The sequence below is a fragment of the Sarcophilus harrisii genome, chromosome 3 (assembly GCF_902635505.1).
Source record: "Sarcophilus harrisii chromosome 3, mSarHar1.11, whole genome shotgun sequence".
Lineage (NCBI taxonomy): Eukaryota > Metazoa > Chordata > Mammalia > Dasyuromorphia > Dasyuridae > Sarcophilus > Sarcophilus harrisii.
The window spans coordinates 64,055,013-64,068,463 of record NC_045428.1 but is presented as its reverse complement, the minus strand read 5'-3'; positions in this window follow the sequence as shown (position 1 = coordinate 64,068,463).

Sequence of the window (13,451 nt, the reverse complement as noted above, 5' to 3'; positions counted from 1 at the left end):
GAAATTTTACCATTGAAAATAGAAATTTCTTTTCATTCTAGAATTAAAATGAAAATTCATTAAAATGTTAAAATTTAATAAAATGAAAAATTTTCAATAAGACATAACAGGATAAACTTTACTGGCTAATACATAGATATAAAGCTAGAGGGTAACATCTTCGAAAACCACATGACAATCCAAAACGATTTTGTCAGTTGTAGTGGTTGCTGATCGGAACAATATCTCATCATCCACTTAGGTTCAAAAAATAAAATAAAATTCATCATATCAGTCTATGCATCACAGTCCATGTGAAACTAACTCAAGGGTCTTAGTGGACTGAGATCTCAGTGTGAGCCAACAGTCCAGTGGAGCACTTCCAAGAAAGATCCTCAAAGGAACCCAACTCCTAGTCTTTGAATAAATATCGAAATATATCTCCAGGTTATTGTAAATGTTATCAAATTGTATGGGGTGTTTTTGTTTGTTCATTTTTTATTACAAGGGATTTATTACAAGGGATCAAATGAATGAAGGAATGAAGGAGTATAATAAATGATTGAATAGACTAAATAAATGAATGAATGAATGAATGAATGAATGGAACACTGATGGATGATACAAAGAGAAAAAGAAAGATTAATTCCTAGCTTCAAAGAGTTCACACTCTAATTAGAGAAGACAACAAACATTTTTTTTAAAAATTAGCTGTAAAGCAAACGGAAAGGTCCAGAAGTCCAAAGGGCACAAATGGCAGAGGTCTATAGGTGACATGTCATGAAAGTGCCAGAAGTATGGCCAGAGGCAGAGGAAATGGTAATTCTCACAGGATCTTTGGAGATGGAATGACAAGGCACGTGGTAAGGTCTTGTAGTCCACATATCACCAGATGGACTAAAGCTGTTGATTCTTATCTCACTCAAACCCTCAAGCAGCCAAGCCTAGATGGGTTTTGTCCCTGTTGTTTCTACATGACACTCAATCTCCTGCTCTGTGACTTAGTGTGAGCTGTTCTCCCCCCACACCCCGCCTTTACCCCACATAACTGGAATACTCTTCCTTCTTATTTGTTCTAACTCCTAGAATTCCTCATTTTCTTTAAAGTTAAGAGCCACCTTTTAAAGGAAACTTTTCCTGGTCCCAATAACTAAAATTCTTCCACTCTAATGACTTGTATTTATTTTTTAGGTTTATTCTGCATTCTTTTTTCTATAGTTATTCCATATTTTTATATATATCCATATATTGTTACTCCATTACAATTTAAATTTCTTGAGAGCAGGGATTACTTAATTTTCCATCTTTATGTCCCCAGAATCTGGGACATAATGGGCCCTTCATTAAACCCAATAATAATTGAATGATTTTTGGATTGATTAATCCCAGAAATGTATGTGATGTAAAAGCAACAGGCATCAACACAACTTAAAATCAAAAATATAGACAACAAAAGCTAAGGAACTTCTAGAATGAAGAAGCTGGTTCCACTGTATTCGATCCTGGTCAGAATACATCTGGAACTAGTGTGGCATGGCAGAGAAAGTGCTGGGTTCAAATATATTCTCCAATATTTACTAGTCTGTGTGACCCTGAGTAAATCCATTCTTTCTTGATCACAGTTTTCTTGTCTTTGAAATGAGGATAATAATAATAATACCTATCTCACAGGGTTACGGTAAGGTTCAAAGAGATAAAAATAACTAATATTTGTACATTGCTTTAATAACTTTTTACATATATTATTATTATTATTATCTAGTCCTAGGCACCAAATTTAATAGGGATACTGAAAAATAGAAGCATTCATTCACTAAATATTGATAAAGCACCTATTATATTCAAAGGCCTATGTTAGGTGATGGGGAGATAAGATCCACAGATAAAATACCATCTCTGTTCTCAAGGAGTTTAAAGATCCAATAGAAAAAATTGTATCGTTCAAAAGTGGGACATAAAATCACACTCTATTAGAAGACTAGATTTCCCAGTTAAGATTACTAATATAAAGTAATAATGGTAGGTAGCATTTATAGAGCACTTTTAAGATTTGAAAAAAAAACTTTACAAATATTATCTCATTTTGTCATCACAATCTTAGGAGATAGACATTATTATTAGCCTCATTTCACAGATGAGAACATTGAGGCTGATAAAGTTGCCAGGATCTACTATTACTAATAATAATGATAGCTAACATCTATATAGTGCTTATATGTGATGATATTAGTAATAATAGCTAACATTTACATGATATTATATGTGCCAGAAACCATGTGAATCGTTTTTGAATTATTATTTTCATCTGGTCCTCACAAACAACCCTAAGAAGTAATTTTGCCATTTTACAGATTAGAAAATCAAGACAAAATTTAAATGATTTGCCCAGGGTCACCTAGTTAGCAAGTAGTTGAGGTAGGATTTGCATTTAGATCTCCCTGACTCTAAGCCCAGCACTATATCCACCATACCACATATCTACCTTCTAGTCTGACATGTTAGACTATTTAGCTATACTCATTCCTCTGGAGCACATGCAGAAAAGGATACCCAGGAAGGTTATGTGTAATGTGGATGTGAAGAATGTTTAATTTGGAGAAAACACCTAGGAATCATGAATGATGCATTTAAATATTTAAATGGTGTTCCCATGAAATAATGATATATTTTTAAAAGCATTAACACAATACATATTTTTTAAACATACAAACATACACAAGGTAGGATCAGCTACAGTGGAAGTAATGGATGTTGGAGGAAACTGTGGAATGGAAGGCCTGCTAATGATCTATCGGTAGAGATAAAAAAATTTCCAACCTTCTGGAAAAGAATTTGGAATTATGCTGAGGAAGTGATCAAATTGCCTGTGTCCCTTTGGCCTAGAGATCCTACTTCAGGCCATATACGCTTTAGGAAAAAGAAAAAGAAAGAAAAGAAGGGAGGAAGGGAGGAAGGAAGGAAGGAAGGAAGGAAGGAAGGAAGGAAGGAAGGAAGGAAGGAAGGAAGGAAGGAAGGAAGGAAGGAAGAAAAGGAGGGAGGGAAGGAGGGAGGGAAGGAGGGAGGAAGGAAGAGAGGGAAGAAGGGAAGGAGGGAGGGAAAGACCCCATGAACCATCTAAATATTTATCACATGACTTTTTATAGTAGCAAAATTGACTATAACAGAAACAAAATTATGCTCATCAATTGGGGAATGGCTAAACAAATAGTGGTGTGTGAAAATAATGGCAATTATCACACCAGAAAAAACAATGAATTAGAAGAATAAAGAAAAGCAAGAGAAGATGATAAGAACAGATACAAAGTACAGTAAGAAGAACCAGGAGAATACTACAACAATGCAAATAGAAAGAACTAAAACTGATTATTGTACCAATTATGACTCAAATTAGCCCCCAAAAAGAGACTAGAAAACAAATGTCTGTCATTTCTTTGCAGAGACAGGGGTGAGAGTAGGGAGACTATGAGAGCAGAATGTTGTATATACTGTTGGACTTGGCTGGGTTTATTGAATTGCTTTTTTTCTATTTTATTATTTTTGCTCTCTGGATCGAGGAAGGAGGGGATATATTTGGAAGTGAAGTTGATATAAAAGTAAAAGATTTTGAAACACAAGATGGAATCACTTAACTATCCAGGCCAAAGCATAATAGAGTTCAAACCTGACTCATTTGAGCCTCAGCTTATGGTTAAGTTTCCTTCCCCAGGACAGCTGCCTCTGGATGTGTGATTCAGAAAATGACTATCACTCAATTCCCCACTCACAACTTTGCACTCTCTCCAAAAGCCACAAGTAAACCATGGTAAGTGGAGATTCCACAGGCTCCCCTAACTCAAGTCCCACTGATAAATCCAGTGGAAAGAAGTCAAACTGAGAATCACAAAACCTGGACCCCTAGTTCTAGATCTAGTTTATCAACCATTTTTGTATCCTTACTCTTGGTCTCAGTTTCCCATCCTGTGAAATAAAGGAACTGAACTAGATGCCCTGTAAGGTCTCCTTCAGGTGTAAAATGTCACGACTGCCGTGATTCTGCATAACTGAGAACAGAACAAAAGAAAACAGTCCCAAAGTTCAGATTTAGGTTAAATAATCAAAAGAACTTCCTGGCTCTGAGAGGTAAGAACACGGAAGAGCAAAATAGAAGAGCCTATGAAATATTCTTAGCAGGGGATCATTTAGAATAATATCCTCTATTTTAGATAGAAAATAAAAAACTGGCAAGCCTAGGAAGGGAGGAGGGGGAGGGAGAGAATGGGGTTGGAACAGACACAATGACCTTGAGAGTGGGTGTGGAGAAATCTCTGGAACTGCCCCATATCTTCTTGTTCGTCTATACCTTTACCAGTCCTACAAGTGTCTGCTTGTCTCTAGAGGAGGCTAAGAGAGAGAATTGAGGCTGGCACCTGGCGGTGCCCCCTTGGGGCCCCTTGGCATATACCCTTGGAAAAATTAAGAGGGAATGGTTCTGGGGAGGGCTTGTCAGGCACACTCTGAATGGGCCAGCCCCACCCTCCTTTCACCGCCAGCAAGGCAGGCTGGCACTGCCAGTGAAGTGAGTGAGAATTCACAGAGTTTGAAGGAAGAGTTAGCTAAAAACAGCGAGGGCTTCCTGTGCCCTCCCAGGGGTAGGAGCCAGGTCCCTCTCTCCATCAGCAGTAACCATGCAGATCCTACCACATAAACAAGTTTGGGGTAACCAAGATGTCTGGTTCTCTTTAAAAATAAAAAGCCAAAAAAAATTTCCAGGAGAGGACAGTGGAAATAGAATTGTAATTTGGAGGAGAGAAAAGGAAATATTTCTGTAAGAAATGATGATACTAACTAGAATTTATGTAACGCTTTATGGGTTACAAGGTATTTTATATTCATTGCCTTAACAGTTTCTTGAAAGGGCCCTAGGTATAAATATTTATTTCCATTTCTCAGATGAGGAAATTAAGGTTAAGCTGAAGCCCAGACAGTATGAAAAGAGGACAATGTGGTCTCTAGATAAGAATGGGCAGTAAGGGCTCCAGGGGAGGGGAGAGAGGATTGTATGGTCTGGGAGAAGAAGAGGGCATTGTGGTCTGTGAGAAAAAGAGAGGGGCAGCTTGGGCAGGAAAGGAGAAAGGGGAGTAGGGTGGTCTCAGTGAGGAAAGGGAGCTCTGGCCCTCAGAGCAAAGAGAGTGAAAGGCACCTAAAATAAAAGTCTGGGGTCTCACCTCACGAAAAGGGAAAACCCAGGCTGCTTTTCTCCAGGGTTCTCAAGGCATCACCTAGTCTCTTGTAATTTGGGTTTGGGGACTGGGAAGTAAGAGCAGGCAGGCTTGGAAGGTGAAGGAAGAAAAGCCCTGGGGCAAGGAAAGCTGCAGCTAGACCAAAGCGAAAACTGCCAGCCCAGAGGGTAGCAGAGGACACTGGACTGGGCTTTGGTTGAAGCAAGGGAAAGCTAGGTATGAGTCATAGGGGAGGGAGCAGGGTTCTCTCGGGAGACCTGCTCTGTAACCAGCTCATCCTCATGCAGACAGACTTCATCTCCTCCCTCCCTCCTCTCTCCTCTCTGTCCTCTCCCCTGTCCCTTTTCTCCTCTCTTCTCTCTTTCTCCTCTTCCCTCTCCCCTGTCTGTTCTCCCCTATCTCCTTTCTCCCCCCTTTCCTTTTCTTCTTCTCCTTCTCCTTTCTTTTCTCCCTCTTTTTCTTCCTTCCCCTTTTCTATCTCTATCCCCCTCTCTTTTTTATTCTCTGTCCTCTTCCCCTTTTCTCTTTCTGTGTCTATCTCTGTCTCTCCCTGTCTCTCTCTCCCTGTTTCTATCTTCCCTGGTCCCTATCTCAGACTCTCCCAGTCTCTGTCTGTATCTCTCTCCCTGTGTCTGGATCTGTCTCTCCATGTCTCTGTCTCGATCTTCCCTGTCTCTCTCTTTCTCCCTGTTTCTGTCTCTGTCTCTGTGTGCATTTGTGTGTATCTATCTGTCTTTGTCTGTCTCTTTCTCCCTTTCCCTCTCCCTCTTCCTCATATTCCCCTCTCAATCCCCTTTCTCCAATGATTACCTTCTTAGAAATAGACCCTCATTATTCCCAATGTCCCACTCCCAACTCTTTAGCACAGTTGACCTCTGAAGAGAAGCAAACTGGCTCCTAAACTGCTTCAGTGGGAAACAATGTACAAAAAAGCATAGGCTCAAAGTCAGAAGAACTGGATTCAAATTCCACCTCTGACATTCACTACTTGTGTGACCTTGAGCAAATGACTTCCCTATCCTTACCTGTAAAATGAAGGGGTTGTCCCGGATGACCCTCGTCTCTAATTCTAGAAACACTGGATCTTCAAAACTGGACACATCTCAAGTGCAAAAGGAAGGAGGAATCAGAGTAAAATTGAAAAATAAATTTTATGTAGTGAGGGGCAGAAATAAAGAGAAAGAGAAATAGGAAAACAAACACAAATCAAAGCAGACAGTGATAGTAACAACAACACAGAGGGTCCCTAAAATGAAGAGCTAGGGCAGGGGAAGCTTGAGACAGAATCTTCAAAGCAATAGAGATCACAATAGAAACAGAAGTCCTAGACCTCCTGAGAGCTCACAAGCAAGGAAAGACCAGGAGTTCCTAAGAATTTGTTGAAAATGGGGAAAAAAAAAAAAAAAACTTTTCCTAATCTATCTCCATTGGAAATCAAATAAAGGGAAATGGTCTTGAAAGACCCTTTGAGGTTGGGACAGGTCAACCTGGGGAAAGGGTCTCTGAAATTGCCTTTCCTGGAAATCTTGAAGAAAAGAGACGGCTTGATGGTAGGGTCTAAAAGGAAGTCCATACTGCACAAAAGCGAAGGAGATCGTTTCTGCCAAGAGAACTGGAAGCTTGATAATGCTACAATTTTTTCATAAGCGCCTGCTGGTGGCTTCTTCTCCCATTCCCCTTTAGCCTCCTACTACAGCAGGTCAGAAGGGAGATAAAAGGACTCCTGAATTCTTCCCATGCGTCCCCTGCAGACCCCACTCAGTGCACTCAGCTCCCTCGGAGCTTCCACCTGACGCTATTTATTCTGAATCCAGAGAAGCCCCTAGAGATAGTCGCCTCACCTCTCCATCTCTCCCTTCCATCCTGGTTTCAGCCCCATGGCTATGGCCACTCTCTAGACTGGGAGTTAGGAATCTGGGATCTTTGATGGCCCATGACTGAGGTCTCAGGAACATGATTTCCTTGGAGGATGAAGACTCGGTCTCAGGAAACAGCATACAGCAGATGGATTCTGATTAGCATATAGGGAATGCCTTGCTTCTGCTCAACAGTCTCTGGGACCTCTATCCCCAAGTAAGCTGCTGCTTCTGAATGTGGAACAAGGAACCCAAGGGCATCCTGGTGTCCTTAAGTGCCTTAAATGCTAGCAATCCAAACTACAACTATATGCAATTATATGGCTCAATGTTCCAGCCTTTCCTCCAAAGATGCTGACTTAGGAAGGGGTAGGTGGCCAAGCTCCGAGTCCCCAAGTCCCCGACTCCCCCATCATGCCCTCTGCTGAAAATGCCAAAGAAGGGGGCACCGAACATCCAAGGTAGTGCCAAAGATGAGCCATTCCCTTCAATAAATCTGAATCCAGGAACCCAGCCCAAGTATTTCCAGGGCACAAATACTGCTCCTCACACCCCAGTTTCCTTCCTTGTCCCCAGATCCTTAAGAAATATCATTTGTCCAGGCTCAGGCTTCTAACACTCATCTCACTTCAATGAAGTCGCCAAGACTCACCTCCTTGGGTAATAAAGAGAGAGATGGGGACCCAGCTTACTAACATCTGACTGCCAGGTCTCAGCTCCCGAAGGGCCCCTTTCTCCCCATCCACCTGCCCTACTGGCTCAGAAGTACCTCCCAACACTTCTACCAGCCATAGCTCCTGATAAAGCATTTGGATTCTCAGGGCCCAGGACAAACTACTGGAAGAGCTAGCTACAGGAAGTTTAACCCTTTTGTCATCCTTCCTTGGCATGAATCTGCTCCCTGTTGTATGTACACACATGTGCACATAGACACGCAAACGCACATGCACACACCTGTCCACTTCACCTTTTAAATTACCCCGGCCCAGGGGAGCTATGACCGCCCCGCCGCCCTTTACCTTCTGCCGGTTTAGCCCCACGCCCCTTCCCAAAGCAATTATAAAAGCATTTTGAGTGAAAGGAAACTTAGAGATCCTCTCCTCTAACCTCATTTTATAGATAAGGAAATCGAGGCGCCAGAAAGTCAAGTGGCTGTTCTGTGCTCACAGGTAGTCAGTCCTCCCTTCTCCCCAAGCACCAGGGCTCCTGTGCCAGCCCAGCCACAAGTATGTACCCACCCCACCCCCTTCCACAAGCACGGATATTCATTCACCTTGTCCCCACTGGCATCTACCCTGAATCCCTTCCACTGCCCTTGGGCTTACCCCCAGCACCCGCTTCTTTCTCTGAGGGCTCGCTGAGCCACAGGGGGCTGGCCGCTTGCAGTGCGCTGGATCCGGGGGGCTCCTGGGGAGCAGGGGAGCCTCCGGGGGTCCGGGATCCAGCTCCTCGCAGCAGATTAAGCTCACCGTGCAGCCCATCAGTCCGAAAGCCTCAGCGAAGGGGGCGGGACAAGAAGCAGCAGCGAGGGGTTGGGGAGGGAAGGGACCCGGACCTCCCCGCTCTGGAGCCGTCCGCGGCTCGCCACGTGCCCCACTCCTTGCGGGACGCAGTGGGGCTGGGGGCGGCTTGGGTCCCAGGCGCACTGCCCGGACGGCGGACGGGAGGCAGGTCCGGTCTCCCTCCGCTCCTCCTTCTCCAAGGACGGCCAGGAAGTGTGGAGTGTGCCCTGGGGACAAGAATGGGCAGCAGCATAAGGATAGGGAGACCAACCCTACTAAGCCCCGCGATCCGAGGGGCCAGGGGCCAGGCAGAAGGGCGGGGCGGGCCGGACCGGAGAAGCACTAGCTCTGGAGTCGGAGCATCTGGGTTAGACCCCACTCTGTTTGACCTTGGACCTTTTTCTTAACCTGTAAAAATGAAGGGGCTGGACTAGAAGCCCTCTGACTTCTCTTGCAATCCTTGCTCTCTGATCTTTTGAGAATGACCCAGAGGGCTAGAGAGCTAGAGGGCTAGGAACATGAAAGAGAGCCAGAGAGAGAGAGACACTGGAACAATAAAGAGAAAGAGATAGCAGGACATTCTTGAGAGGGAGTAGACAAATTAGACTTATAGAAGGGTCACTGAATTCCCATCTATAAGGAATCTCAGATATCAACCAATCCGTTCTTCAAAGATGAGAACATTGATAGAGCTGGACCTGGAATCAAGAAGACTTGTTTTTTTAGTTCCCACACCAAAAAGCTGGACTCAGCTTCCTGAAAAAGATTTGGAAAAGTTCAAATCTGATCTCAGACATTTATTATTTATGTGACTTTGGGCATGTCGCTGTTTGCCTCAGTTTCCTCATCTGTAAAATGAGCTGGAGAAGGAAACGGGAAATTCCAGATGAGTTCAACAAAGAAATTTAACCCTGCTTGCCTCAGTTTCCTTATCTGTAAAATGTGTCGGAGAAGGAGACCGTAAACTACTCGAATATCGAATATCGTGGCCAAGAAAACCCCATAATGGAGTCAGGAAGAGTCTGACATGACTCAAACAAAAAGTAGCTTGACAGCCCTAACTTAGAATATCTTTATTCCCTTGTCTGATGCCTAGAGAACATCCCATGTCTCTATTTATGCATTTTCCTATTCTTATTAAAATGGAAATCCCCACCTATTCCTACTCCTTTTCTCCTTTTCTTACAATTACAATATAAACCTACAAAGCCCCAGGTAGAGCCTCTCCTATCAGGAAGATGAGTCCAGCTTTTTGGGGTGGGAACCAAAAAACAAGTCAACCCATCCGAGTTTCTTTCCCAGAGTTACCATTTGAGTTCATGAGACTTCATTCCCTAAAGTTTTGGAGAAAGGGGAAGGAGAAATGAGTTTCAGAAGGTGACACTAAGAATCAGGATCCCTAGGTTTCCTCTGATTGGTTTCCTAGGTTCATTCTCTCTATAGATAGATACATAGATACATAGATACATAGATACATAGATACATAGATACATAGATACATATAGATATGATATAAATATAGATATAGATCTTTGTGTCTCTGTCTCTGTCTCTCTGTGTGTGTCTCTATATCTAAGTATCTCTCTGTCTCTGTCTGTCCTTTTTTTCTCTCTGTCTCTGTCTCTGTCTGTCTGTCTCTCTCCCCCCCCCAAAAAAAAAAACAAACCCCAATATCTGTCCTATTCCACACATCTGGAGAGAAAGATGGAAGGTGCTTTATGGAGCTACTTACTGATAGCCCCATCCCAAGCTCTTACCGCCACCTGGTGGTTACATTGAATATGAGCAAGAACGAATAAAAGATGAGAATTTACTTTGTGAATGAATGGATTCTCTCTTGGGAAGCACATATACTTCCCTTTTTAATAGTTTTATTGATATTTCCATTTGCATTACTGTAGTTATTGCGTATATTGTTTTCTCGGCTGTTTCCTTCACTCTGCATCAATTCATATAGAGCTTTCCGTTCGATCTGAGGCAAAAATGGTTGAGTGATTGGCTAAGGATCACACGTCTACTAAGTATCTGAGGGCAATTTTGAGCACAAAAAAGCCTTTCTGATTCCAGGCCCCTGTACCACCTAGCCATGCTGTCGGACACACAGTGGGTGCTGTTTGACTTGACCTCCTTATCTAATTCAGTGCCCCCATTTTATAGATAAGAAAACTGAGGCACAAAGAAATAAAGGGTCCAGGATTGCCCAGGACCATAAGTAGCAGAACTAGTTTCATGTCTGGGTCCTTTGAGCGACGGTTTTCTCCCCTATACCACACTGGCTGTTTCTAACTTCCGCCACCTTACTACTCTCCTAAACCTAGAAACCCAACTTCCCCCCCACTCCCGAAGCTATTTTTCCCATCACTCTAATTCAGTGTCCCCCCGCTCCTTCTCCCTCCCAAACCCCGGTCCTCGAGTTCTCCCCCGCCCTCCGCGGTTCCCTATGTCTTCCCTCCCAAGGCTCTGGAATTCCCCTCCCTCCCACCCCAGCCTCCTAGAGGTACTGGACATGAGTCACCCCCCAGACAGCAAGATTCAGGGAAGGCTTCACCGGCTACACAGCCAGAGACATCCCAGTCCTGACACCCCACACGGACCTCTCCGGTCCTTCCTGGGTGAGTAGCCAAGGAGCACTTTTTTAGGAAAATGCGGGAGGAGGGTTAATGGATGAACTGCCAGAGTTTGAGCATTTCCCCAAGATTTCCAGGACCTAATAGTTTCTTCTCCCACTTCCAACCCCACTCCGATTACTCACAGGGTTCCCTTTCCCATTTATGCCTTGATTTCCCCATATAATACCCCTGCCAACCCCAACAACCTCAGTAGTTATGAAGTCCCACCTGTACCTGAATCCATCCATCAACAAGCACTTATTCAGTGCCGACTGTTTGCCAGCACTGGGAGACTGAAATACAATTTTTTTTTCAAATGAAGCAATCTCTGACCTCAAGGAGCTCCCATTCTATCAGAAAAAACAGCATGTAACTGAACAAGACCCAAAGGTAATCCATTCAGCTCTTTCTCAAATACTTCCAATAAAAAAAATCTACTACTTTCCAAGAAAACCCTTGCTCCTTTGGGGTATCACTCATTATTTGTTAGCAAGTTTTCTTACCTTGACTCCTGGTCAGTCTTGCTGGAAACTTCAATTTGTCTTCATTAGTTTTGCCCTCGGAGGCCAAGCGGAATAAGTTTAATTATCTCTCTGTATGACAGATTTTCTTGTACTTGAAGACAATTATCATGTCCCCACCTAAGTCTTGTATTTTCTTGTCTAAATATCTCTACAAGTCCTCTTATGACGTAGTCTAGAGCCCCATTGTCTTCTCCCAGTCACTCGATAATCTTCCCAACATATCTCTCCATGATTAAAGTCAGGTTACCTACATTGTATTCCTCATATCTGTTCATGTCTCCCAGCGTATGTACCAAGTTTTCTGGCCCTCCAGTGCTATTCCTAGATACTAAGGAATCATAAGACCTTATGAGGATTAGGGAAGGGAATAATCATTTCTATGGTTTACTATTTGCTTTTTAAAACTATTATCTGATTTGATCTTTGTAACCACTGTACAAGGTAGGTACTGTTATTATCCCCATTTTACAGATGAGAGGAATTGAAGGTTTGAAGCAGACTGAAGTTATGCTTGAATCTCTGGCATAAGTGAAGAAGATAACCAGGAATCCCGACTCCTTTAATTTTAATTTTTTCCTATTTTTCCATTTCCTAGAGTTGCTCTCCCTTTGCTTATTTCTCCCCTTTCTTGAAATAAAACAGACTTTCCACTCAGCTAGGGATCAGGAGGGGATGAGTACATATCTTGAGAATGACTATAAATAAAAGGCTGACTTCCCCAAGGGGGGAGGGAACACTTCTTAGGGGAGGATGGGGTTCCACAGTCCAACTCTCAACTAAGATATTCAATCTAAGGGCCAAACCTTGGAGGGGCTTAGAAGAAAAAATAGATACATAGCAATAAGAGATCAAGATACAGAAAGAAGACCTGGAAATTTCTTCTTTGTTGCATTATCATCCACGTCTCACCATCCAAAGATTAATGTCCTTGCCACTCTTCCCTTCTCTTTCTATACCCTCTCTTTTGGTGACCTCCTCAGTTTCTATAAATTATCATCTTTCTGTAGATAACTCCCAAATCTATCTAGCCGTATATCCCTCCTCTGGATTCTGGACCCCAACAACCTACTAGACACATCCAACTCAAAATATCCAAAATGGAACTCTTATCTTCTCCCCCAACCTTGCTCTTCTTCCAAACTTCTCTATGTCTTTCGGAGATATCACCATCCCTCCAAGTCAGAGATTTCTAATCTTAGAATCATTCTGGATTTTATGCTTTTCTCTGATACTACCCCCTAGCCAATCAGTTGATAAGTTTAGTCAATTCTATCTGTATAACATCCATCCCATTTTATCCCCTTGTCTTTACTCATCCAGTTACCACCCTCATTCAGGTCCTCATCCCTTCTTACCATGGCTATTGAAGCTGCCTCTTAATTGGTCTCCTGCCTCAAATTTCTTACTCTTTTAGTTGATCCTCACCATTAATGTCAAAATAATCTTCCTAAAACAGTTTTGACTAAATCATTCAAAAATTTTCCATAGTTCCCTACAGCCTCTAGGATAAAAACACACTTATTGACTTGTCACTTTTTGTGACAAATATTAAAAAGGAAAGAGAAAAGAAGTTTAGTAAAACTAACCAACATGTCAACCATCATAGCACATGCAGTAGTCTATATTTGCAGTCCCCTTCTGCCATGAAGACAGGAAGATGTATTTTATCAAATGAGATTTTTGTTAAGTTCTGAGTACAGTGCCCGATACATAGTAGGTGCTTAATAACTGTTTGGTCCCTTCCCTTCCAGGATTCTCAAGC